This window comes from Zalophus californianus, chromosome 9 (genome assembly GCF_009762305.2).
Source record: "Zalophus californianus isolate mZalCal1 chromosome 9, mZalCal1.pri.v2, whole genome shotgun sequence".
NCBI classification, from domain to species: Eukaryota; Metazoa; Chordata; class Mammalia; order Carnivora; family Otariidae; genus Zalophus; species Zalophus californianus.
In genome coordinates, this window is record NC_045603.1 from 103,297,624 (window position 1) to 103,325,105 (window position 27,482).

Here is a 27,482-nt window from a genome sequence, read left to right on the forward strand (position 1 = left end):
GATCTTTGTTATTTCTCGTCTCCTGCTGGTTTAGGCTTTCTTTGCTGTTCTTTCTCCAGCTCCTTTAGGTGTAGGGTTAGGTTGTGTATTTGAGACCTTTCTTGTTTCTTGAGAAAGGCTTGTATTGCTATATACTTTCCTCTCAGGACCGCCTTTGCTGCATCCCAGAGATTTTGAACAGTTGTGTTTTCATTTTCATTTGTTTCCATGAATTTTTTTAAATTCTTCTTTAATTTCCTGGTTGACCCATTCATTCTTTAGTAGGATGGTCTTTAGCCTCCATGTACTTGAGTTCTTTTCAACTGTCCTCTTGTGATTGAGTTCTCGTTTCAAAGCATTGTGGTCCAAAAATATGCAGGGAATGATCCCAATCTTTTGGTACTGGTTGAGACCTGATTTGTGACCCAGGATGTGATCAGTTCTGGAGAATGTTCCATGGGCACTAGAGAAGAATGTGTATTCCGTTGCTTTGGGATGGAATGTTCTGAATAATCTGTGAAGTCCAGCTGGTCCAGTGTGTCATTTGAAGCCTTTATTTCCTTGTTGATCTTTTGCTTAGATCTGTCCATTTCAGTGAGGGGGGTGTTAAAGTCCCCTACTATTATTGTATTATTATTGATGTGTTTCTTTGATTTTGTTATTAATTGCCTTATATAATTGGCTGCTCCCATGTTCAGGGCATAGATATTTACAATTGTTAGATCTTCTTGTTGGATAGACCCTTTAAGTATGATGTAGTGTCCTTCCTCATCTCTTATTTTAGTCTTTGATTTAAAATCTAATTTGTCTGATATAAGGATTGGCACCCTAGCTTTCTTTTTATGTCCATTAGCACGCTAAGTGGTTTCTACCCCCTCACTTTAAATCTGGAGTTGTCTTTGGGTCTAAAATGAGTCTCTTGCAGACAGCATATCGATGGGTCTTGTTTTTTTATACAATCTGATACTCTGTCTTTTGATTGGGGCATTTAGCCCATTTACATTCAGGGTAACTATTGAAAGATATGAATTTAGTGCCATTGTATTGCCTGTAAGGTGACTGTTACTGTATATTGTCTGTGTTCCTTTCTGGTCTATGTTACTTTTAGGCTCTCCCTTTGTTTAGAGGACCCCTTTCAATATTTCTTGTAGGGCTGGTTTGGTGTTTGGAAATTCTTTTAGTTTTTGTTTGTCCTGGAAGCTTTTTATCTCTCCTTCTATTTTCAATGACAGCCTAGCTGGATATAGTATTCTTGGCTGCATATTTTTCTCATTTAGTGCCCTGAATATATCATGCCAGCCCTTTCTGGCCTGCCAGGTCTCTGTGGATAGGTCTGCCAATCTAATGTTTCTACTGTTGTAGGTTACAGACCTCTTGTCCTGAGCTGCTTTCAGGATTTTCTCTTTGTCTCTGAGACTTGTGGAGCCTTGTGTTTGGAGAACTTTGATCTCTAACTTAAACATCAAGTGGACATATTTTTCAGGGAGGTTTTACTACTTTTGTCTTTTGTAAGACAGGTTTTGATCTAAATATCTCTAAACAAAACCCTGCCCCAGGAGAATTTGTCTTTGGAAGTCATTGTTGTATGCATAATTCTCGGAGTTACAAGTTATGTTAATTATAATATTGTTAGCTGGTTCATTTTAGTAGTTTTTACTCTAGCAGTAAATGCCATTAAACTATACTTACTTCTAAATAAGTTTATTTTCCAAGGAATACAAAATAAAACAAGTTTTGTTTTTCCAGTGGCAAAAATCATTTTGGTTATGGTGTGTAAAAAAAGTCATTCTTTGTTTCAGGTTGGAATTTAGTGCAGTATTTTTTCTATACAGAAGCATTTCACCATTTTAATTATGGTTTGCTAAGTCCAGTTGAGTGGACCATCCAGAGAGTATTGATGGTTTAAGATTGGATTGGATATTTGGATAACTTCATTATGGGACCTTGGGCAAGATACTTAACTCTTAAGTGTTTGTTTTAACCACCTGTTTTGTGTTAATAGTGACACTTAAGTGTAATATTTGTTTTTTAAGCATTTCTGGTTTGGACAGATTTGTTTTCTCTCTTCCTCTCTTGTTCTCTCCTGCTTTCCTCTGTCCCTGTTTCCGTTTAGTACAAAGCAGAGAGATTTTTATTTAGAGTGATGATGACTGAAGATTCATTCTCTATCCTTAAACATATATACATGTCTTTAGTTACTATTCAATGACATTATCCCCACAGAAGGAATGCAAAGAAATGATTCCTTGAATAGATGAAAATATATGATTTGATTCAGAATCATTGTTACTTTTTATTTAGCAGCATTGGCTAAAGACAAGACATTTACTAGGTGAAGCCTATAAATGTCATCTCTTTTACTCACTCTCTGGTCTACACAATTTGAGCTCAATATTATTATTACCCCTATTTTGTTTAGCATGCCTGTTGCAGACTTGTCTTCAAAGCAAATCTTTGGGATACTTTCTGTCAACTGCATTTAGACCAGAGTCTCCCTATATTGTTATGTAATAAAAGTTAAATACTTTATGTCTTGCTCACATTCATTCCTGTTGTTGCAGTCTCTTTAATTTGATGAAAGAGTTGTAGAACAACAAAGAGTTCTACATTGATTTCTAAAATCTAACTTAGTCAACGAGCCATTTCTCTGATTGCACATCTTAGAGGTTTTTTTTCATTATTGTCTGATACGAGGCACTAAAACCTCATAAGATAACATTTACAAAAAGAGGTATAACTATATTTTGAAGATAACATTTACAAAAAGAGGTATAACTATATTTTGAAGTCTTCATTCTTTTCTTTTTTGTCTTTAGCTGAAGTGTTCAGGATTTTATAGGCCCAAGAGCATTTCTGACCCTGTGTGATCTATTTATAAGGAGTTTGATTCACAGACAAGAGTTTATAATCTAGGAGAATTATCTGTTTTTAATTGCATTTTTTGCTTCTACTTGTCATTCTTTTGCCTTTCTTAAATAGCATTATTGTTCAAGAGTGTTTTTCCTTATTTTCTTTCCTTTCAAGCAATACTGTTGCCTAGTCTTTTTGTAATGGGTCACGCGAGCACAGTGTAGGCACACCTCCATTACCTAAGTTCTCCTGAAATATAGTGTTATTATTTTGAAGGATTCATTGGTAGAAAAAAATGTATGAATACATACTTGTACTGATCTACCTGTCTACTGAAAAGTATTGAGTTTTGTGCCATCACGCATTGAGAAGTGGTAAATGTAGTTTTTCTTAGTAGCAGCTGTAGACAATTACCTGGCATTCTGTACATGAGCTAAAGATGGCAAATTCTGTAGAAAAGGGAGGAAAGGCTAAATTTAGTTAAAATTTGAATTTGTATATGGTTTCCAGATTTAGCAAATACACATATGAGATATCAGTTAAATTTGTATTTCAGATAAACAGTGACTACATTTTTAGTATTAGTGTGTTGTACATACTGGGACATATTTAAACTAAAACATTGTCACATATCTGAAATACAAATTTGAATGGACTTCCAATATTTTATCTGACAAACCTCGTCCGTCCCAATCTCTCTTTATCTCACTTCAGATCATAACAATGATATGAAGTGGATGGTATTTTCCTGTTTTACAGGTGAGAAAATTGAGATTCAGAGGATTCAGTTGACTCACTCAGGGTCATTGCTACGATATGGCAGTCTTTAGTACAAATTCAGTTTCTCTGATTTCATGTTTACCGCATATCTTAACTTTCTTCTGTTTCTTGTTTTGTATGTCCTTGTGAGGTCCATACACAATATGTAGATTATAATACATTTTTAAATGTATGTTTTTACCTCCTCGGAGTATGGGGGTCAGAAGTTGGATTAATTGTGTTATCCTTTGGTAAGAATTGCCACTTTTTTTTTTTTTTTAACTATTTCTAGCCTGCTGTATGAGATATTCCTTCAGTAGTGATGGCATTATTTCCAGGTGTTGCCCTGGTGATTCATACAACAGTTACAGCCTTGCTCAAGAAAAACTCCACAACAACTTATATTTTAGATAGTGGGATTTATTTGGTAAGGTAATTTAGAACTGTGCTTCTCAAATTTTGATGGCATACAGATTGTATTGGAGTTTGTTAAAATGTCGTTCTGATGCGGGTTTGGTTAGGGCCTGGGCTTTTTTACCTTTCTAACAGCTCTTAGGCAGTGCCAGTGGTGCTGATCTGCAGAGCATGCTTTGACTGGCAAGGCTTCAGAGCACTGGCTGCGAATGAACAGTTTTGGAATTGATCTTTATCCTTTTTAAAAAATGTTCACATTTAGCATTATCCCTGTTGATTTCTGTATATCAGCTCATATTTGAACTTATAAAAATCCATTTTCCATTGATTTCAAGATAGCAGTGCCACCCTTTGCCTCTGTTAAACACCGTCTGGGGTGTCATATTGGCATGGGTACAGAGACAAGTGATACTCTTCAGGATACTAGAGCAAAAGAATTGTTTTCATTGACACCTGTTACCTTGTTACTTATATGTATAAAAACATGTTGAGCAGTATAATGGAGTAACAGAGAATTGAGAGTGGAGCAAGGGGAAAGGAGTGGGTCACAAAACTTCAAGATAGTTGGCTTGCTTGGGTAGTATGGGTTACACTTTTGCAAAAGCCTTCCTTCCAGCCTCCAGTTTCTATTATCTATATGACTTCAGGGTCTCAGAATTTGAGATTGTAGACTGGGAGATAAAGATGAGGAAATCAGGGGTCTTAATGGGCAGCTGTAAGGTGATTTGGTTTATTTGCATACATGTTGATATTATACTCTCTTTAAAAAAAAATTAAGCTGTGGTATTTCTCCATTGTTGGTGTTTGGTTGTTTATGTTGGTCTTTGTCAGTGAAGATGATACAAGTCTAATGAAATGGAAGAACTTGACCTTTGTCATAGACAGGAAGACATGTATCTGTTTAAACTTTCTTTACTTGTTTTTCTTAAGGTGGGATTATTTTGTTTTTGTTGTGCTTGGGATATTTGCACCCGCTGGCCACAAAAGACATTGTTAAGATGCTGTAGCTAGCTATTTGGTCTAGGTATTGAGCATTTCAGTGTTAGTTATGGGTTTCTAAATTAAAAATCACTTAAGTTTGTTAAACTTTCGTATTTTGAAAGTGGTAGCAAAAATTGATTCCCTTCATATATGATCTTTTAATTGAGATGTATAAAGGAGAGTTCTTTGCAGATGACTTTCTAAGAGAGCTAAAAGCAAGGAATAAATGGGTTTGGAGGAGTGGTCATGATGACTTAGTTTGGCAATAATCAAAAAAAAACTTTTATAGAATGTGTTGTGAGAGGAAAAGTCAGAACAGGCTATCATTACCTGATTTAAAGGAGGTTGGTTAGTATAAAGTATATTAGCTTGTCTGTTCTCATTACTAGTTCAGTTTATCGATGCAACTTCAGGGCAAAGTCAAATGATTCTTTTTTGCATTACTGTAAAAGCTATCTAATTGTCCCCATCCCCCAAATTAGGATTGCCCTTCAGTGTGTTTTCCTAAATTTTGGAAATGTGATTATATCACTTCCTTACATAAAGTCTTACCCATTTGGGATAAACTACCAATTCCTTGCTTAGTATAATATAATTATTTGATTTTTGTTTATTTTACCTTCCTTTTTCTCTACCCTCCACCAATTTTAAGCTGTAGTCATACTGAATGTGGTTTTCCCCCAACATGACACATTTTCCTTTTCATCAGGGCTTTATTCGTACAGTTCTCTTTGCCTAGTATTCTATCCTCTGCTGAGTAACCTGGAGTGATCCCTTAAGAAAGTTCCTGTATGGGGGCACCTGGGTGGCTCAGTCAGTTAAGCATTTGCCTTCAGCTTGGGTTGTGATCCTGGGGTCCTGGGATTGAGCCCCACATTGGGCTCCCTGCTCAGTGGGGAGCCTGCTTCCCCCTCCCCCTCTGCAGCTCCCCCTGCTTGTGCTCTCTCTCTCAAATAAATAAAATCTTAAAAAAAAAAGTTCCTGTATGACTTTTCAGAAAGTTTTTCCTGATTATCACCATCATGCCTACTTCCAGATTAGGTTAGGTCCTTTTCTTGTGTACTCTTGTAGCACTTACATATACAGTATATACTACTGTATTTGCTTGGATGCCTGGGAGGTATTTTGAGAACAGGTATTATTTTTATTCATGGACTTATATCCCTAGTGTTTGACAGCTGATAGTGTTGTTTAACTAAGTATTTGTTGATTTAATGAGTAAGGAAAATGTCAAGAACTTAGCAGACTATTAAAGCTTAGAGAAACATAGATCATTTACCATTTCACAGCCCATTTTCTCCCGGGCAATGCCTTGGACATATTTTTTTAATTCATCGGTAATTTGGGTTCTACCCTTTGGTGAGATTAGTCTTTATCTGTGACCTAGAATTTGGTTTAGTTTTTCGGCAACCATATGGCCTTGAGGTAATTACTTTTACTTTCTTTCTCTTTTTTTTTTAAAGATTATTTATTTATTTATTTGAGAGTAGAGCAAATAAGAACATGAGTGGGGCAGCAAATAAGAACATGAGAGGGAGAAGCAGCTTCTTGCTGAGCAGGGAGCCTGATGCTAGGCTAGGGACCCTAGGATTACGACCTGAGCCAAAGGTATCCCCAAGGCTGACCAAGTGCCCCGAGGTAATTTCTTACAGATGTAGAATTATTCTCTGACTCTTTCTCCCTGAAGCCTTTGGCTCCGTTTTGGGCTGTCCACATAAAAGTTAAAATATCTTACGTTTATTTAGTTTCTAATAGTTTGCAGTACACTTTCACATCTACCATCCAATGTAAACGAAGACACAAATCTGTGAAAGAACTAAAGGCCTTTTTTTTTTTTTTTACACTCATCATTTCAAGTGGAGGGCAAGTGTTGTTTTTAAAAGGCAGACCTGTGTAAAAATGCCCCCAGCCTTAGGGCTGAAGCTCACTTTCTGAAGAGTTCAGTTAAGAAAAATGAAATGAGTCAATATGAGAATGCCAAGGATATGCTGTTCTTCTGGAAACAGAAAAAAAAAGACTGAAGGATGAAATTTCTTGAAAACGAAGGAAACCGTGGAATGTAACAGCTCTATAAAGCAATAGCTTTCCACCTTTTCATTTATTTTGTATGTGTCATGTAAGCTATATTCAGTCAATATTTGATTTCAGAGATGTTACAAAATAAGCAATTTCACTTATAATTACTATAGCAGAGAGATTAAGTGTATGGTAGTTGCAGTCAGACTGCTCTGGAGTTGAGTACCATTTCCATGATGTGTAAGACTGTAATTTGGGCTAATTACTAAATTTTATTGAAGGTTTGGGCTTTTATCTATAAAGTGGAATTAATAAAACCTCATAAAAGTGTTTTGAATAAGGTGACAAAAGAGATAATGTGATGATAAACATTAAGGTGCTTAGTATATGATGAAAAACTTATAAAGGTGGTTATTATAGTATTTTATCTAATGTAGTGCTAGACTTAACATTCAAACATAGAACATTCAGTCACACACACACACCCTTCCCCCCACCTGCAAAGTAGAAAAAGCATATTCTGTGATTCTCTGCAGGTTAATGTATGGGGAATTTAGGTATTTAAAATTTATGTATTAAAATATAATAAGGTAGATATGTGTGTTTGTGTGCATGTGCGTGTGTGACAATGAGTGTCACTAGCTTTTTGCCATGTGCCAAATCCTATGCTTTGCATTTTTCATACATTATCTTATTTATTCCACATAACAACTCTATATCACAAATTAAAAGCTAAAAAACAAAAACAAAAGACCCTGAAACTTAAAGAGCCTTTGATCACATAGGTAATGAATGGTAAACCAATATTTAATCCAGAGCTCTCCAACTGTTAAAAGCTTTGCTTTGTTAAAAGCAAATTTGCTTTGTTAAAAGCAGTTTAACACAATTGTAACACAATTTGTGTACATATTTTGGATCATCTGGGTGAAATCCTATAACTAGCATATTTATCCATATTCATTCATTTTGTGGTTATGATCTCATTGTTATCAAGTATTACTGCTGTAATTGCTATGGACCAATGAGAAAAGAAGGTGGCTTTTATTTCAAGCAAAATTCAAATGATGTTATGGTGCACTGTAGGAAGCAAACTTGTCTTTACCACTTTGACAAAGAAAAGTTTTGGGACAATTTAATCTTTTAATGACTCAAAAGCACTTGGACCATAGTGGTAAGTACCATATATGCACTGTGAGCAGTGATTTGCATTTTACTGTATATTTTAGTTTTTCTTATATTTAATCTCTAACTCTAGAGTTAATATTTGTGTATTTTAAGTATTATAATTTATGATTATTATTATAATTTAATATATAATATATATTTTATATATATAATATAATGTATAATATATATAATATAATATTTAATCTCTAACTCTAGAGTTAATATTTGTATATTTTAAGTATTATAATCTATAATTATAATCTATGATTATTATAATTTAAGTATTATAATTTCTAGATTATAGAAATATATTTTCTATATTTTCCTTTAAATGTATGCCATAATATACCATATTGTAGTTCAGGTGCAGACCCTTCAGTCATAGGGATGAAGCAGTTCTGCTCGGGGAGGGGGGTGCTGGAAAGCTTTGCCAGGATGCTGCCATTTGAACTTCATCTTGAAGGATGAGTACTTGTATGCTAGGCAGAGATAGGGTAATGACATAAAACATCTGAAAAGCCCAAAACAAAAACACTCCAAAACAAAAAACTTACTGCAGGATGGAGTAGAAATATAGACATATGGAATGGGAATAAAGATGATTGTTAAGGGCCTTTGGTGCTAATTAAGGGAGTTTGGATTTTATTATGAGGTCACTATGTCTCTAACAAAAGCAAAAAGCAGGGGAATGTAAACTAATTTTTATAATTCACTTGTAGCATACTGAATTTTTATAAATTAAGTCATGTTTTGTGTACAGTCAGAACTCTGTTGGCTAAAGACCCCTTGGAAGAGGAATTTAATTGTTTTTGTAATGAAAATACAATGTAAATTTTCAAATTCATCAGTTAGAATTTTTATTTATTTTTTGGCCTCCCTTTCTTCCTCTAGGCCCATCTTTTATTAATGAAATCAGAAACTTTAAACTTGATTCTTCCCTTCCATTTCAGTGGAATGCTTTAGTGATTAATAGTCTTCTACTCAGTTGATTTAATAATTTTCATTTTATTTTACCCAAAATTTATGAAGAAAACCACTTACAGAGTTTGCTGGTCCCTAGCTTTTATTTGCACCAGAGAAAAACTGTTACCATTATCTACTCAATATATCGGCTTTTTATTAATGCTATATTAATGCCTTGATTCCCATAGTAGCCTCCAGCTATTACCTCTCCATGTGCATGTTACAGAGATGTCCAAGTTAAATCAGTTTTTAAGCTGAGCCCTGTGAAACCACCACGTAAAAAAGTATGAATGGTGTGCTCTTTCTGCACACCCATCTTGGTATACTGTTGTGTGGTATGATTAAACTGTAGCATCCACAGTGCTCATCATTGACAGAGCCTTGGGGCGATGAAAGTAAATGCCTTAATATCTACAAAGCACTTTTCAGATGATAAGAGGGAAACAAGAGAGCAGGAAGTAAAAAGCTATATGTGTTTCATTGTTCTGTTCATGCTAGAATGTTACTTTTCCTAGGTCATAGGGCCAGTAACCTCCTAGGTCTGAATTCCACCAAGAAGGGTTAGCTCTCTGGTTGATTCTGTGAGGCATAGAAACAGAAAAATATGAAAGGGAGAAGAAAATTAAATAAATTAAATAAAGTAGGAGTGTTGGGGAAGAAGAATAAAATTGAAAAGAAAAAATAGAGGTGAGGCTTGAGGATATATATGTTTATTTCTTAGTACCAAATTTATATGTCTTGTTTTAGACAATGATAGAAATCAAGGTAATGCATAAAATAAATGGATGCTCTCCATAAAATGCTTGTGCTTTCCTGTGTCATTATCAATAAATCAAGGAGAAATCCAGAGTGAGCAACACAGACCAGCTTTCTTTAAAGAATGAAAACAAATGACAGTACATTTATTCTGCCACAAATCCAAAAAGTCAAGTCATTATTTTAAGGGAGGAATTTTCTTTGGTTCTCCGTTTCTCTAGCACATATTCAGATTTCTTGACACAATACAACCATAGCATTATGTCATATCCTTGGTCTGTTGTTTTTCGGACTTTATAAATTGATTTTGAATATACCAACATCTTGCCTTTATAGAGTTTGGATAACAGACATCAACCGTTGTAGTAAAACATCTCCACAAGTTATACTAAGAAATGTGAGACTGGATTCTCTCCTTTTCTTTTCCTCTGTTCTGGTGCCATTCTGAGGAGTGTCTTTCTTAGATTTGGGGGATTGTGTGCCTGTTCTGGCCAGCATAAAACGTCCCCCTTTCCTTTCCTGTGTATTTAAGTATTTGGAGTTGATGGTTATCTTTTGGAATTCTACACGTTAGCTGAGTGCTGCTGCAAAATACATTGTAGCTCTGACCACCCCTTCCTATCCCCGGCTGCCTCTGTGCTGAGATGCTGCATCGTACTTGGGAAAAAAAGTCATACAACTGTCCTGACAGGTCTCGCCTCAGATTTATGGCCACATATTTCAAATGTGCTCCCAATTATACAGGTAATTCTAATGCAAATGCCTGTTAAATTTGATTTTACACTTTCAGAGATGATTATATCCCACTCTGTCTTCTCTTGTCAAATCCACAAAATCCCTCCTCCCTTCCCACCTCAAAGCTGCTGACTTCACTTCATATTACATCGAGAAAATCCGAATCAGATGCTACCTACTGCATCTGCCCAGCGTTAGATCTGTCAGCTTATGTGCATCTGTACGGGTGTGTTTTGCAGTGGTGTCACTGTTCTAAGGTCAACTCTATATTTTCTCTTAATTCTGTCTAGTTCCCCAGTTTAAGGATAGTGCTTTCCTTTATTTTAAAAAATTTGCTCTCCTAGTACATCATCATAAGGATGCTTTAACATTTCCACCCTCCATCTTTGAAAGTCCTTCCCTTGACATGATAGTCCTTTCTAGCTGGCACACCCTTTTTCTCTTTTCCTGCTCAGTAAATCTTGTTTAAAAATTGACTATATATAATTGCCATCTGCATTTTCTCACCTTTCTTCAAATTCATGAAGTCAGGCTTCTCTTTTATCTATTTTTAAATCTATTTTTATCACTTCCCTAAAACTGCTTTTTCCAGGGTTTTTTGGTGGTGTAGTTCCAGGTGGCAGGTCCAGAAGTCACGTTCTGTCACCTTACTTTTCCTTTCAGCATCATTCTACACACTCCCTTCCTTGAAACGCTATTTTCTTGTGGCATTTCTGACAGCAGATTCTCCTTATTTTCTCTGTCGTTCACTTGTCATTTCTTCTGTGTTGTCATTTCTGGCTCCCCCATATTCCCCTAGAACTCAAAGGGCTCCATTTTCAACCCTCTTATCTTTTTTACATATACATTTCTCAGAAGATGCCTTCAAGATTCATGACTTCATGACTTTCAATATTAATGATATATATATGGCTCCCAACCATTGTGTCTATGTGACATATCTGTCGTGTGTGAGCGCGCACGTAAGCAGCTCCAGAATAATATACTGTGGAGATAATTTCTCCATGATGTCTTTAATTAGGTATCAGACTTCACTTTGCCCAGAACAGATCTCTTCATTTTGCACATACTTTTCAAAACTTCTTCCCCAGTGTTTCCCAGTTCAGTAAATGGTATCACCATTCACCCATTGCTCAGGCAATAAATCACCAACTAATTCCTAATTCTTCTCTTCTCTCACTCCCTACATTAAATCTATAAGTAAGTCCTATCACACATCACAAATATAACTGAAATTCAGCCATTTCTCTCCACGCTCTCTTATGAAGCATTATCTCTTGCTCAAACTACCCAGAGTAGCTTTCTCACTGGTGCCTTTGCTTCTGCATTCTGCTCCTCTACTAGTCTCTTCTCCATAGCAGCTACACTGAACTCTTAAAGCTTACAGTAAATGCTGTCACTCCTTGCTTAAGACCTCGCTGTGCTCTCCCTTTATGCTCAGAATAAAACCCAAACTCCTTACCATGGTTTTTAAGGCTCTGCATCATCTGACTTTTTGCCGCCTCTGTGACCCCACCACTTACTACTTACCTTTCGCTATACACCATCACATCAACTTAAAAAAAAAATGAACCAAGCTTTTGCTGTCCTCAAAGCATTTGTACTTAGGTCCTCTCTACCTCTTCCCCCAGTTCTTTTCATGGCTCACTTTTCACATCCTCCATGACAGTTCCTTAGTGATGTCTGCCCTTACCATTGTAGCCTAATAAACTGTATCTCTATTCATGTATTCAGTATCTCTATTATATGGTTCAGTTTTATTTTTCCCATAGCATATGCCACTGTGCTATGAGATGCTTCTTTGTTAGTTTATGTTGTTCTGCCTCTTTCAAAAATAAGTTCCATGTGGGCAGTGAGGTCATATTGAGTTCTCTTCCTTAAAACTGTGCAGCCCTTGGTATTTGGTAAATAGATATGTGAAAGCTAACTCTTCTGAAAAATTTGGCAGTTGGGTTTAGAAAATTTGGCAGTTGTGGTTAGATATGAAAGCTAACTGAATTCTTTTAGAATTTTTTTTTTTTTTTAAGATTTATTTGAGAGAGAGAGAACACGAGTTGTGGAGGGGCAGAGGGAGAGGGACAGAGAGAATCTCAAGCAGACTCCCTGCTGAGCCGGAGCCCAACTTGGGGCTTCATCCCACCACCCATGAGATCATGACCTGAGCCAAAATCACCATTCGGATGCTCAACCAACGGAGCCACCCAGGTGTTCCAGAATGCATACTGGTTTTAAGTTATAGACAAATGTGTAGCTTTACCTTAGTTGATAGAAACTTGAATTTTTATTAGGTTATTTTTAATTAGTTTTTATGAGATATTCTTCTGTACTTTATGATACCAAGGAGTTGCTTCCTAAAGCAAAAGACAGGGGTACCTGGTGGTTTAGTTTGGTTAAGTGTCCAACTCTCAGTTTCAGCTCAGGTCATGATCTTAGAATCATGGGATCAAGCCCTGCTCAGCTGTAAGTCTGCTTGAGATTCTTACTCCCTCTCCCTCTGCCCGCTTCCAAATAAATAAATAAAATCTTAAAAAAAAAAAAAAGCAAAAGGCTTTTCAGGGACCTACAAAGCTCTGCAGCAAGGATTAGCAAACTACAGGCCCTGTACCTTTTATATAGCCTGCAAGCTAAGAATGGTTTTCGCGTATTTAAAATGGTTAAAAACAACAGAGAAGAATATGTGACACGGATTATAAATGGCTTACAAAGTGTAAAATATTTATTGTCTGGATTTAAAAAACAAAAAGTTTGCTCACCCTTGCTGGGGGGTCTGGCCTTTCATTCCCTGTGTGACCTCATCTGTCAGTATGCTGTGTCTCCATCTACTTTGATCACGGCAGCCGGGCACACTCTTACATCAGGACCTTTGCATCTGCTGTTTCCTCTGTGTGAAACACTCTCGCCTCAATATGTGCATAGCTGTGGCTTATTTCCCCTTTTCCTTTACATCTTTACTTAAATGTTACATTCACAGTGTGGCTTTTCCCGAGCACTCAATTTAAAATTGCAGTCTCACCTCCATTCCCATACCCCTCTTCTTTTCCTCCTTTTTTTTTTCCATTGGATTTATTACCAGTAACATACAGTGTATTTTACTTATATTCTCTCTCTTCCCATTGACTATAAACTCAATGAGGGCTGAGATTTTTGTCTTTTTATTTTTTACTGCCATATTCCCAAGATAATACCTAGCACATAGAAGCTTTCATGAAATATTCATTGAATTAATGGTAATGGATTAGAGTTATTCTGAGAACCAACATTAAAAAAAGCTTTCTGGGGGGGGGCGGAGCAAGATGGAGGAGTAGGAGACCTAGATTTCGTCTGGTCTCAGGAATTCAGCTGAATAGGGATCAAACCATTCTGAACACCTACGAACTCAACAGGAGATCAAAGAGGAGAGTAGCAACAACTCTCTGAACAGAGAAGCGACCACTTACTGGAAGGTAGGACGTGCAGAGAAGTGAATCCGAGGCGATATTCGGGAGGATAGATGGCGGGGGAGGGGCCTCCGCCGGCCGCTTCTGGCAAGTGATAGAGCCGCAGAACACAAAATTGGACCTTTTAGAAGTCGGCTCCGCTGAGGGACGTCGCTGCAGTGGCTAAGCAGGGGTGGAATCCTCCCGGGACAGTGTGGTCTCAGGACCCTTGGGGTCACAGAAAGACCGGGGGAGCCTGAGTGCGCCAGAGCTCCCAGGTATCGGAGCGGGGAAGCCGGCTGCAGAGACGGAGCTGAGGCACGGGCTCTCAGCTCGGGGTGGCTATAAACTGTGATCCGCAGCCCAGTCGGGGCACTGCTCCTCCAGCAGGGACCCAACAGGCGGCAGATCCGCGGAGACTCCCCTTCCTTCCCGGGGAGGAGCGGCACGGGAGCGCACCACAGGGATCTGCTGGGTTTGGAGACTCCACACGGGGTCGGGTGCCAGAGATAGTAACGCTCGGTCACAGGCCGGGTGAGCATGGAGAGCGGCCGGACCGGGGACAAGGGAGTGACTGCTTTTCTCTGTGGGCGCACTGAGGAGCGGGGCCCCGAGTTCTCGGCTCCTCCGGGTGGAGATTGGGAGGCCGCCATTTTTGTCCTGGTCCTCCAAGGCTGTACGGAGAGCTTGCAGGGAACAAAAGCTCGTGAGAGCAAACCCGAGCAGCTTGATTAGCCCGGACCGACAAGGGCGGGGCAATTCCGCCTCCGGCAAAGACATTTGGAAACCACAGCAACAGGCCCCTCCCCCAGAAGATCAACACAAACAGCCAGCAAGCCAAGACCAAGTTTACCAATCAAGGAGAATGGGAGAACTCCAGCGCTAGGGGAATACTGCACATAGAATTCATGGCTTTTTGTTACCATGATTCATTAGTTCATCAAAGTTAATTTCTGTTAACTGTTTTTTTTTCTTTTTCCCTTTTTCAACCAACATCTTATCAATCTCTTTTTTAAAAAAAAAATTTTTTTTATTTTTCATTTTTAGAGTCATATTTTATCCCTTCATACTAGTTACCCTTATTTTTGGCATATATATGTAAGTTCTCTCTTTAAAATTTTGAGATACAGTTTCTTCTAACAGATCAAAATATACCCTAAATCACTAGTGTATGGCTCTGTTCTAGTCTCCTGCCTGATCACATTCTCTCCCTTTTTTCTTTTTTTTTTTTTAAATCTTCTTTCTTTTTTCAAACAACTTCTTATCTTATCAAGTCCTTTTATAAAATCTTTTATAATTTTCATCTTTACTGCCATCTTCTATCCCTTCAACCCTTATTTTGTACATATATAAGTCTTTCTTCCTTTAAAATTTTAGGAGGCACTTTTTTCTAACACACCAAAATATGCCCAAAATCTAGTGTGTGGCACTGATCTATGCACTAGCCTGATCATATTTGATCACATTCTGCTTTTTTTGTATTGTTCTGTTTTTGTTTTTATCTTTTTTTTTTTCTCTTTCTTTTTTCTTTCTTTCCCTTTCTTTTCCCCTGGTTTCAGGTCTTTTCTGATTTGTATACAGTATATTTGCTGGGGACGTTGTAAACCTGTTAGCATTTTGTTCTCTAGTTCATCTGTTCTCCTCTGGACAAAATGACAACACGAAAAAAATCACCTCAGCAAAAAGAACAAGAGGTAGTACCGTCAGCCAGGGACCTACTCAATACGGACATTAGTACGATGTCGGACCTAGAGTTCAGAATCATGACTTTAAAGATACTAGCTGGGCTTGAAAAAAGCGTGGAAGTTATTAGAGAACCCTTTCTGGAGAAATAAAAGAACTAAAATCTAACCAAGTCGAAATCAAAAAGGCTATTGATGAGGTGCAATCAAAAATGGGGGCACTAACTGCTAGGATAAATGAGGCAGAAGACAGAATCAGTGATATAGAAGACCAAATGATGGAAAATAAAGAGGGTGAGAAAAAGAGGGAGAAACAACTACAGGATCACGAGGGCAGAATTCAAGAGATAAGTGATACGATAAGACGAAACAACATTAGAATAATTGGGATCCCAGAAGAAGAAGAAAGAGAGAGAGGGGCAGAAGATATATTGGAGCAAATAATAGCAGAGAACTTCCCTAATGTGAGGAAGGAAACAGGCATCAAAATCCAGGAGGCACAGAGAACCCCTCTCAAAATCGATAATAATAGGTCAACACCCCGACATCTAATAGTAAAACTTACGAGTCTCAGAGACAAAGAGAAAATCCTGAAAGCAGCTCGGGAGAAGAGATATGTAACCTACAATGTTAAAAATATTAGATTGGCAACAGACCTATCCACAGAGACCTGGCAGGCCAGAAAGGACTGGCAAGATATCTTCAGAGCACTAAACGATAAAAATATGCAGCCAAGAATACTATATCCAGCTAGGCTGTCATTGAAAATAGAAGGAGAGATAAAAAGCTTCCAGGACAAACAAAAACTAAAGGAATTTGCAAACACGAAACCAGCCCTCCAAGAAATATTGAAAGGGGTCCTCTAAGCAAAGAGAGAGCCTAAAAGCAGCAAAGATCAGAAAGGAACACAGACAACATACAGTAACAGTCACCTTACAGGTAATACAATGGCACTAAATTCATACCTTTCAATAGTTACCCTGAATGTAAATGGGCTCAATGCCCCAATCAAAAGACACAGGCTATCAGATTGGATTAAAAAACAAGACCCATCCATATGCTGTCTGCAAGAGACTCATTTTAGACCCAAAGACACCCCCAGATTGAAAGTGAGGGGGTGGAAAACCATTTACCATGCTAATGGACACCAAAGGAAAGCTGGGGTGGCAATCCTTATATCAGACAAACTAGATTTTAAAACAAAGACTGTAATAAGAGATGAGGAAGGATACTATATGCTACTTAAAGGGTCTATCCAACAAGAAGATCTAACAGTTGTAAATATCTATGCCCCAAACATGGAAGCGCCAATTATATACGGCAATTAATAACAAAAGCAAAGAAACACATTGACGACAATACAATAATAGTGGGGGACTTTAACACCCCCCTGACTGAAATGGACAGATCATCTAAGCAAAAGATCAACAAGGAAATAAAGACTTTAAATGACACACTGGACCAAATGGACTTCACAGACATATTCAGAACATTGCATCCCAAAGCAACGGAATACACATTCTTCTCTAGTGCCCATGGAACATTCTCCAGAATTGATCACATCCTAGGTCACAAATCAGGTCTCAACTGGTACCAAAAGATTGGGATCATTCCCTGCATATTTTCAGACCACAGTGCTTTGAAACTAGAACTCAATCACAAGAGGAAAGTCGGAGAGAACTCAAATACATGGAGGCTAAAGAGCATCCTACTAAAGAATGAATGGGTCAACCAGGAAATTAAAGAAGAATTTAAAAAATTCATGGAAACCAATGAAAATGAAAACACAACTGTCCAACATCTTTGGGATACAGCCAAGGCCGTCCTGCGTGGAAATTATAGCAATAGAAGCCTTTCTCAAGAAACAAGAAAGGTCTCAAATACACAGCCTAACCCTACACCTAAAGGAGCTCGAGAAAGAACAGCAAATAAAGCCTAAACCCAGCAGGAGAAGAGAAATAATAAAGATGAGAGCAGAAATCAATGAAATAGAAACCAAAGAACAGTAGAACAGATCAACAAAACTAGGAGCTGGTTCTTTGAAAGAATTAACAAGATTGATAAACCCCTGGCCAGACTGATCAAAAAGAAAAGAGAAATGATCCAAATCAACAAAATCATGAATGAAAGAGGAGAGATCACAACCAACACCAAAGAAATACAAACAATTATAAGAACATATTATGACCAACTCTATTCCAAGCAAATTAGATAACCTGGAAGAAATGGGTGCATTCCTAGAGATGTATCAACTACCAAAACTGAACCAGGAAGAAATAGAAAACCTGAACAGACCTATAACCACTAAGGAAATTGAAGCAGTCATCAAAAATCTCCCAAGAAACAAAAGCCCAGGGCCAGATGGCTTCCCAGGGGAATTCTATAAGACATTTAAAGAAGAATTAATACCTATTCTCCTGAAACTGTTCCAAAAACTAGAAATGGAAGGAAAACTTCCAAATTCATTTTATGAGGCCACCATTACCTTGATCCCAAAACCAGACAAAGACCCCATCAAAAAGGAGAATTACAGACCAATATCCTTGATGAACATGGATGCAAAAATTCTCACCAAAATACTAGCCAATAGGATCCAACAGTACATTAAAAGGATTATTCACCACGACCAAGTGGGATTTATCCCTGGGCTGCAAGGCTGGTTCAACATCCGCAAATCAATCAACGTGATACAATACATTAACAAAAGAAAGAACAAGAATCATATGATCCTCTCAATAGATGCAGAAAAAGCATTTGACAAAGTACAGGATCCTTTCTTGATCAAAACTCTTCAGAGTATAGGGATAGAGGGTACATACCTCAATATCATAAAAGCCATCTATGAAAAACCTACAGCGAATATCATTCTCAATGGGGAAAGGCTGAGAGCTTTTCCCCTAAGGTTAGGAACACGGCAGGGATGTCCACTCTCACCACTGCTATTCAACATAGTATGAGAAGTCCTAGCCACAGCAAGCAGACAACAAAAAGAAATGAAAGGCATCCAAATCGGCAAAGAGGAAGTCAAACTCTCACTCTTTGCAGGTGATATGATACTGTATGTGGAAAACCCAAAAGACTCCACCCCAAAACTGCTAGAACTCATACACGAATTCAGTCAAGTAGCAGGCTATAAAATCAATGCACAGAAATCAGTGGCATTCCTATACAGCAACAACAAGACAGAAGAGAGACAAATCAAGGAGTCGATCCCATTCACAATTGCACCCAAAACCATAAGATACCTAGGAATAAATTTAACCAAAGAGGCAAAGGATCTGTACTCAGAAAACTATAAAATACTCATGAAAGAAATTGAAGAAGACACAAAGAAATGGAAAAATGTTCCGTGCTCATGGATTGGGAGAACCAACATTGTGAAGCTGTCAATGCTCCCTAGAGCAATCTACACATTCAATGCAATCCCCATCAAAATACCATCCACTTTTTCAAAGAAATGGAACAAAGAATCCTAAAATTTGTATGGAACTAGAAGAGACCCCGAATAGCCAGAGGAATATTGAAAAAGAAAAGCAAAGCTGGCGGCATCACAATTCCGGACCTCCAGCTCTATTACAAAGCTGTCATCATCAAGACAGTATGGTACTGGCACAAAAACAGACACATAGATCAATGGAACAGAATCGAGAGCCCAGAAATGGACCCTCAAGTCTATGGTCAACTTATCTTTGACAAAGCAGGAAAGAATGTCCAATGGAAAAAAGACAGTCTCTTCAACAAATGGTTTTGGGAAAATTGGACAGCCACATGCAGAAGAATGAAACTGGACCATTTCCTTACACCACACACAAAAATAGACCCCAAATGGTTGAAAGACTAAACGTGAGACAGGAGTCCATCAAAATCCTAAAGGAGAACACAGGTAGCAACCTCTTCGACCTCAGCTGCAGCAACTTCTTCCTAGAAACATCACCAAAGGCATGGGAAGCCAGGGCAAACATGAACTATTGGGATTTCATCAAGATAAAAAGCTTTTGCACAGCAAAAGAAACAGTCCACAAAACCAAAAGACAACCGACAGAATGGGAGAAAATATTTGCAAATGACATATCAGATAAAGGGCTAGTATCCAAAATGTATAAAGAACTTATCAAACTCAACACCCAAAGAACAAATAATCCAATCAAGAAATGGGCAGAAGACATGAACAGACATTTTTCCAAAGAAGACATCCAAATGGCCACAGGCACATGAAAAAGTGCTCAACATCGCTCGGCATCAGGGAAATCCAAATCAAAACCTCCATGAGATACCACCTCACACCCGTCAGAATGGCTAAAATTAACAAGTCAGGGAACGACAGATGTTGGCAGGGATGTGGAGAAAGGGGAACCCTCCTACACTGTTGGTGGGAATGCAAGCTGGTGCAACCCCTCTGGAAAACAGTATGGAGGTTCCTCAAACAGATGAAATTAGAGCTACCATTTGATCCAGCAATTGCACTACTGTGTATTTACCCCAAAGATACAAATGTAGGGACCCGAAGGGGTACGTGCACCCCAATGTTTATAGCAGCAATGTCCACAATAGCCAAACTGTGGAAAGAGCCAAGATGTCCATCGACAGATGAATGGATAAAGAAGAGGTGGTATATATACATAATGGAATATTATGCAGCCATCAAAAAGAATGAGATCTTGCCATTTGCAACGACGTGGATGGAACTGGAGGGTGTTATGCTGAGTGAAATAAGTCAATCAGAGAAAGACATGTATCACATGACCTCACTGATATGAGGAATTCTTAATCTCAAGAAAGAAACTGAGTGTTACTGGAGTGGTGGGGGGGGGGGGGGGTGGGGTGGCTGGGTGATAGACATTGGGGAGGGTATGTGCTACAGTGAGCGCTCTGAATTGTGCAAGACTGTTGAATCACAGATCCGTACCTCTGAAACAAATAACGCAACATATTTTAAGAAAAAAGAAAAGAAGAAGATAGCAGGAGAGGAAGAATGAAGGGCAGTAAGTCAGAGGGGGAGACGAACCAGGAGAGATGATGGACTCTGAAAAAGAAACTGAGGTTTTTAGAGGGGAGGAGGGTAGGGGGTTGGGTTAGCCTGGTGATGGGTATTAAAGAGGGCACATTCTGCATGGAGCACTGGGTGTTATGAACAAACAATGAATCATGGAACACTACACCAAAACAAATGATGATTAATGATGATATGGTGATTAACATAAGAATAAAAAATAAAAAAAAAAAGCTTTCTGTCAAAAACTTCAATTCAGTTAACTTTGAGTAACTGCTATGAGCTAGGCCTTGCCTCAGATGTAAGATCCTTGCCTACAAGGTGACCAGTGTGATAGTGAGAACAAACATGGAAATACGTGAAATTAAATGTAAGATGGGACTAATTATCATGCTCTTCCCTTGCTGATTAAAAGCTGTTGAACTGGTGCTCGCTTCCGCAGCACAGTTACTAAACTTGGAACAATACAGAGATTAGCATGGCCCCTGCAAAAGGGCGACAGGCAAATTCGTGACGTGTTCCATTTTTAAAACAAAACAAAAACTGTTGTTCATTTAAAGCATTTTTTGGTAGAACTTAACCGTGTTTATATACAGCTCCACATTGTTAATGATTTTATATTCTATGTCGAAATCTTTCTTTTTTATTATGGCTTATTATCTGTAGATTGTTATGGATACAGTGCCATAAAAATAAAAATCCTTCTTCAAAGCATCTCTTAAATAATCCAAAAACATTGTAATTAGACATAAAACATGTAAAACTCTTATTATTTTTAGTTTCTTGTATACTTTTGGGAATGATATCATATGAAATTGGTATTTTTAAGCCAAGTGTAGGTGTTTGGGTAGTATTATGAAATTTCACATCTTAGTTTGTATATTGAGTGTGAATGGAGCTGTTCTTGGGAAGGTAGAAGGAGAGGGAGTGTCTGTGTGTGTGCATACATGCAATATCTGTATATTCTCTCTGTAGCATTTTATGCATAATATAGATGTTTAATATGTAATACTTTAGCAATATCATTTTGCTTCTAAGTAGCATATTTTTAAGCTCTTTTTCTTTTTTTTAAAGATTTCTTTATTTATTTTAGAAAGTGAATGAGACAAGCAGGGAGAGGGGTATAGGGAGAGAGAGAAAATCTCAAGTAGACTCTGCACTGAGCGCAGAGCCCGATGTAGGGCTCAGTCTCAGGACCCTTAGATCATGTCGTGAGCTGAAACAAAGAGTCAGATGCTCAACTGACTGAGCCACCCAGGTGCCCCTTTTAAGCTCTTTTTCTAGCTTAAACTTCTTTTTTCCAATGAAAACACAAATAGCTGAGTCAGATCTGAGTTTTGGTATTTCTTTAAACCTGACGATAGTAGCGTTCTATTTTTTTCCTTAAATTTTCAGGGGAGATTTTTTATGATAGGGTAACCTATTACACTAGCGTTATGTATGTCTTTTTGACAAAGAAAAAGGCACTAGAAATGTAGTTTCTGAAAAAAGTATTGATGGCTTCTTAATAGAATGTAAGTTTTGAAGGAGAACAAGAATTATTCCTTTCCAGATAAATTTTTTAGGTGTTTAAAGATAAGGAAAGTGTTCATTTTTTCGTTGCTTATTTATTGTTTTGAAATGTTAAACTGTATTTTCCCTTAGTAACATGTTTTGGGTAGATTTGTCTGTAGAGGGGATGTACTTAGTTTCCTTTTTAGGCATGTGTTCAACAGATATTTAATGAGCATCTTTGCACTAGGAGGAAGTATGCTAGGTGTTGTGAATTTTGAAAATGTAGCAAACATGTACCTTGAACTCTAGGAAGGCATTTCCTTTTTTTTTTTAAAGATTTAATTTTTTTTTTAAAGTAATCTCCACATCCAGTGTGGGGCTCGGACTTAAAATCCCGAGATCAAGAGTCATAGACTTCACTGACTGAGCCAGCCAAGTGCCCCTATGAAGGCATTTTCATAGGTATAATGAGATATAAATGTGGTTCAAACTAATATGAGGAACAAATTAACATCTCATAAGATACATTTAAAGTGGGTATGGGAGCTGAGGGGGGTCAGTAGTAGTTATGACCTAACAGATTTACCTAAGTTTGAGTTTGAATTTTAAGAGGCAGAGGCTGAGGGAACAATGACAAAGTAGGGGAAGATTTAGTAGATCTCATGTGATCCTGAGAATTCTGTATTTTCAGCAAGGTACCAAGTGATGCTCATGATGTGTGTTCATGGATCACACTTTGAATAGCAAGGTGGTGGACCACATTTTATAAAACTTCTTGTGACAGAGACCTGCAGAGATCACACTGTCTTCTTTTCCATTTTTGCTTTTCTCTCTTCTTATACATTCATGTCTGTGTGAGAGTAGAGAGTGTTCAATCTATTATTCATCATTTCATTGTTACAATAGTTGGGAACTCATCAACTGAGAATCAGATTTTAAAGGATTAATTCATTAATGAATCTCTCTTTTCTCCTTTTCCTTCATGAAGAATAATAAAAATAAAAATATAAGTTCACTTAGAATTTAACTCCAGTTAAATTAATTAAGTTAACTCATTCAGGCATAATAGCAGTCAGTCTGAGAGAGTTAAAAAAATCTATACTAAGCCATTTAAATCCTTTTCTTTCTGTTTGCCCTTTGTATGGATTTACTAGCATCTTTGGGTTTTCTTGTCAATGGATTTAAATCAAATTACATGTTGATCTATTTATAAGTAAAGAGAAGGTAATTTCATGTTTCACAGATCCTATTAGGTCTCAGAATATTTATTTCTGAATATACATTATAGTAACATCTTCCGTTTTTACTCTTAACGTATGTTTTGATGATACTGCCCTTTGTGTTCTTTACCTAAGAAACAGTATTGAAAAGGATATTAATGAGGCAAGAAAGTTGGGTGTATTCATCCACTCTAGTTAATTTGTGAATTCAGAACTCTACATGCACTCATGCTTATGTGTGCACACACAAAATACAAGGAGGTGAGGTAGGAAAGACAATAGGAGAGAGATTAATTTAATCTTCTTACATTTTTCTATACTTGGTTGCCTGACTTATTAGATAAAATCATTTTATTTTCTATTTAATTATCCTTTATTCTGTAGAGTGAAAATGTAAAGGTAATAGCCAGAAAACTAAGATAAAGAAAAGAAATTTAAAATATAAAAAGAAAATGTTAGCAAGTGGAAAATTAAAGACCAAAAAAAAAGGGAAACTTAAATGTGCCATACTGGACTACTTTCTGTTAGTGTGATACAGATGAAGACCCTATTTTGAGATAAAACCATATCTCTTTTTTTTTAAGTATTTTTTTATTTTAGAGAGAATGTGTATGTGTGTGTGTGTGAGCAGGGGAAGGGGAAGAGGGAGAGGGAGAGAGAATCTCGAGTAGACTCTGTGCTCAACATGGAACCCATGGAGGGCTTGATCTCATGACCCTGAGATCATGACCTGAACTGAAATCAAGAGTCCGCCAATTAACTGACTAAGCCACCCAGGTACCCCCATGTCTCATTTTTTAAAAACATAACTTTAAAATGTTTTAAAAAAATATTTTGTCTGTTGGGGCATCTGGGTGGCTCAGGTCATGTTCTCATGGTTGTGAGTTCGAGCCCTGAGTCGGGCTCCACACTCAGCTTGGAGTTTGCTTGGGATTCTTTCCCTTACCATTCCTTTTCCCTCCTTCCCTCCACCCAACTTGTGTATGTGCTGTCTCCCTCTCAAATAAATAAATATATATAAAATATTTTGTCTATTTTAGAAAATTTAGAAACTACAGAAAACCATTAGAAAAAAATTAAAAACATCTTAAGTATTTTTCTTTTCAATATTTAATTTTTAATTTTTTTGGTTATGTGTGTGTGCGTGTGCACACACATAAGTGTTAGGATCATGCTTTGAAGGTTACCTTGCCTATTCTATATTTGTTACTTAGCATTTTATCATGTGGTTTTGGAGTTGATGCAGGTAATCATTAAAATCGTATAACCAATATTTGAAAACCAAAATAAACATTTTTTGGTTTTTAAAACACACACTATAAGTTGGATTGGAATGGTTTGTTGGGATAGATAGGGGCAGTGGATTTTTTTTTTTTTTTTTTCTGAAATACAACTAAAAACACCCTGACCTAGTTCTGTTGACTTGAGGGGTAAAGTTAGAAATTTAAAAAAATCACTAACTCTCAGATAATAATTATGATAAAAAGTGCTGAAGAATGAAATGGGTTTTGATTGGATCAAAAGTTAAGCCTATAAAGTTGGCCCTCTAATGAAAAAAATATGCAGGTGATTTTAATTAGGTTTATTACTCCATGTGTCATAATGCTCCGAGTAACCAGGTTACTGCTACAGGCGTAGTGGTTGCTAGCACCATCTGGAATAATCCACAGGTACAGAGTGAGAAGAATTATACACCATGTGAAATTTTTTTCTCTTTTAAAACAGCAAAATGTTTGTACCTAGTAAAAGCAATGTTACGAGGAATTTAATCTTGAGAAAGAGCAACTTGATTCATGAAAACAAAGTCTTGCTTCATTTTTTGGTCTTTTCTAATGCAAAGGTCCTAATCTCTTTTTTTTCCATTACATGATATAATTGACTTCAGATTAATAAAATGGAATTATTAGCACAGAACAATTTTGTAATGAGAAGAATCAAATATAAACATGACTTACATTTCTATTTCTTCTTTTTTTTTGTTTTGTTTTATTAAAGATTTTATTTATTTGAAAGAGAAAGAGAGCATGAGCAGGGGGGGAGGGGCAGAGGGAGAGGGAGAAACATACTCCCTGCTGAGCAGGGAGCCCAACACGGGACTCGATCCCAGGACCCTGGGATCATGACCTGAGCTGAAGGCAGATGCTTAACCTACTGAGCCACCCAGGTGCCCCACATTTCTATTTCTTCTATGGGTAACTTTTTATTATATTCTCTGTGGTTGAATCTTTCTGTGAATATTCAAGATGGCAGAAGGTACAGATCTGAAATGTGGCCTTGGCATAGCTTATTAGTGTGCACTTCCATTAGAGAATGACTTTTTATCCTGCCATCTATGTCATTAATTTACTGTTTTATTTTGAATAATTTTTATAGATAAAATTCTGTGCTGAAGAAGCATTTAGAAATTATTTTTAAATAATTTTGTTGCCTATAGGTAGAATCACATTCAAATCAACCTAAAAGAGAATGTGTGTTTTCAAAATCTTGTAAAGAGGATTCCACAGTTTTGTTGACAGTTTTATTAACTATATTCTCTGAGAAACCTTCGTTACAGAAAGCAACAAAAATATCAGAATTTTTTCATTAATTTTATAAATGTTAAGCTGGAGGAAAGTAAAGAAATTTATAGAGGTAAATATACAAAATATAAGATAGGGTTTGTCTTGTGACAAAATTGGTTTAACATTGGAAAATCTCAAAAGCATGTCAATAAAATAAGCATTCACATAGTCACAACTAAAACAACTTTTGTTAGACAAGGAAAGATAAAAAGTTTCCACAGAAAATTTAACAAAAAGTTCAATAAGAAAAGATAAAAAGAATGTAAAGATTGAAAAAAATCCTCATATATTATATGTGTTTCCCTGAAATACTGAAAAGAATATGCAGAAAAATTATTAACAGAAACATTTACTGAGTTAGTTCCATATAAACCCACATATAGAAATCAAGTGCATGTCTACATGCCAGCAAGAAAAAATTAGAATAAAATTAATTTAATAAAATACATCAATGGAATAATTTATTCAGGAAAGGTTCATCTGTGTTTGGGACTATTAGATGAAAAGTTGGTGAAAGGTGAATTTTATAGACAGAAGAGAAGGCTGTTACTACCTTAATACACTGATGAATCCTAGCTTCATTAAGAATAGGAAAACCAGGGCACCTGCGTGGCTCAGTTGGTTGGGTGACTGCCTTCGGCTCAGGTCATGATCCTGGAGTCCCCGGATCGAGTCCCACATCGGGCTCCCTGCTCAGCGGGGAGTCAGCTTCTCCCTCTGACTCTCTTCCCTCTCGTGCTCTCTATCTCTCATTCTCTCTCTCTCAAACAAATAAATAAAATCTTAAAAAAAAAAAAGAACGAGAAAACCAGACATTATATGCTTTCTTATGTGAGGCCATATGAAGTATACAATGTTATTATTTAGTATTATGACTTACAAAGTTAAAACTGAATCTGGTCAAGTTTTTCACGCTAACTCTCAGTATCTAAAAAAGCAAAAAGCAAAAGGCAGGAAATGAGTTAAATGACTCCATGAAGAAACAGACAAATCACCCAAAATGTAAGTCATTTTACAAGAAAAAACGGGAATCTGTTTCTTTAAGAAGTCAGTGGCATTTAAAAAGGGGGCAGAGGAAGAAGTAAGGGACTTTTCTATAGATTAATAGAGCTTTGAAGAATTTAAACACAATGCTGTGGACCTTTTATGAATTCTGATTCAAACAAGCCAACTGTGAAAATACTTCTTTTGAGACAACTGGGGAACATTGAATATGGACTGGACATTAGATAACAGTGAATTGTTAATATTGTCAATACTTACATTGTTGAATACTTTTTTGGGAGTACTTTGTATAAGGAACTGTGTGTAATGACATGGTGCTGGAATTTAAAATGACAGCAAAACATATAAGGTACCTAGGAATGAAATACATGGAACTCTTTTATTGAAGAAATTAAAACACTTTGTTGAAAACCTTTTAAGGATAACTAAATAACTAGAGAGACATACCATGTCAGTGAATTGGAAGGTTCAAGAACCTGAAAGTATCTGTTCTT

General features: G+C 37.0%; 1 protein-coding gene and 1 non-coding gene across 17 annotated transcripts in view; both read left to right on the forward strand.

Moving 5' to 3' along the window:
- The window catches only part of ERC1 (ELKS/RAB6-interacting/CAST family member 1), a 560,596-nt gene that overhangs the window by 200,178 nt on the left and 332,936 nt on the right, over window positions 1–27,482 (forward strand). The window lies entirely within an intron of this gene.
- Window positions 21,135–21,238, forward strand: LOC113923223. Its single transcript, XR_003520228.1, has one exon. It is a non-coding gene; the product is annotated as a U6 spliceosomal RNA (small nuclear RNA).